Below are 505 nucleotides of genomic sequence, written 5' to 3' on the forward strand. Positions count from 1 at the left end.
TATTCATTAATAAACGTTAACCTATATAACGAATTGAAATTAATATGTAACCATTTATTTCATGTCTTTTCTGAACCCATTGGCGCCATTATTTCTACTAACGTAATTCTCTTCTTCCCATATATTTATACATAACTAAATAACATTGACTATAGAACTTACAATACACAATACCATTACCTTTGTTGCTTTACATCAATAACTATAATTTAACGTATTCTTATAAACTAATTTGCAAGATATAAAGCGTATATAAGCATGTGATTATACGCAAAGTATATTTAGTTAGGTGAAAGTATGTATATCTGTGCACCTACGTACACAGTTATGTATGCACATGCATGTGCTTGTGTGTGTGTATCTATGTATTTATGCATATGTCTGTATATATGCATGTGTAGATAGGTATATGTGTGCGTATGTGTGTGCATGTGTATGTATCGATATGCATGTAAATATATATATGTATATATGTATAATATATATATATATATATATATATATA

The 505-nt window shown here is 27.3% G+C and overlaps 1 protein-coding gene across 1 annotated transcript in view; it reads left to right on the forward strand.

The window, feature by feature from the left end:
* Positions 1-505, forward strand: part of LOC106876459 (caspase-7) — a 787,012-nt gene that overhangs the window by 43,669 nt on the left and 742,838 nt on the right. The gene's annotated exons all lie outside the window — the stretch shown is intronic.

The sequence above is a fragment of the Octopus bimaculoides genome, chromosome 7 (genome assembly GCF_001194135.2).
Source record: "Octopus bimaculoides isolate UCB-OBI-ISO-001 chromosome 7, ASM119413v2, whole genome shotgun sequence".
In the NCBI taxonomy this organism is placed as follows: Eukaryota; Metazoa; Mollusca; class Cephalopoda; order Octopoda; family Octopodidae; genus Octopus; species Octopus bimaculoides.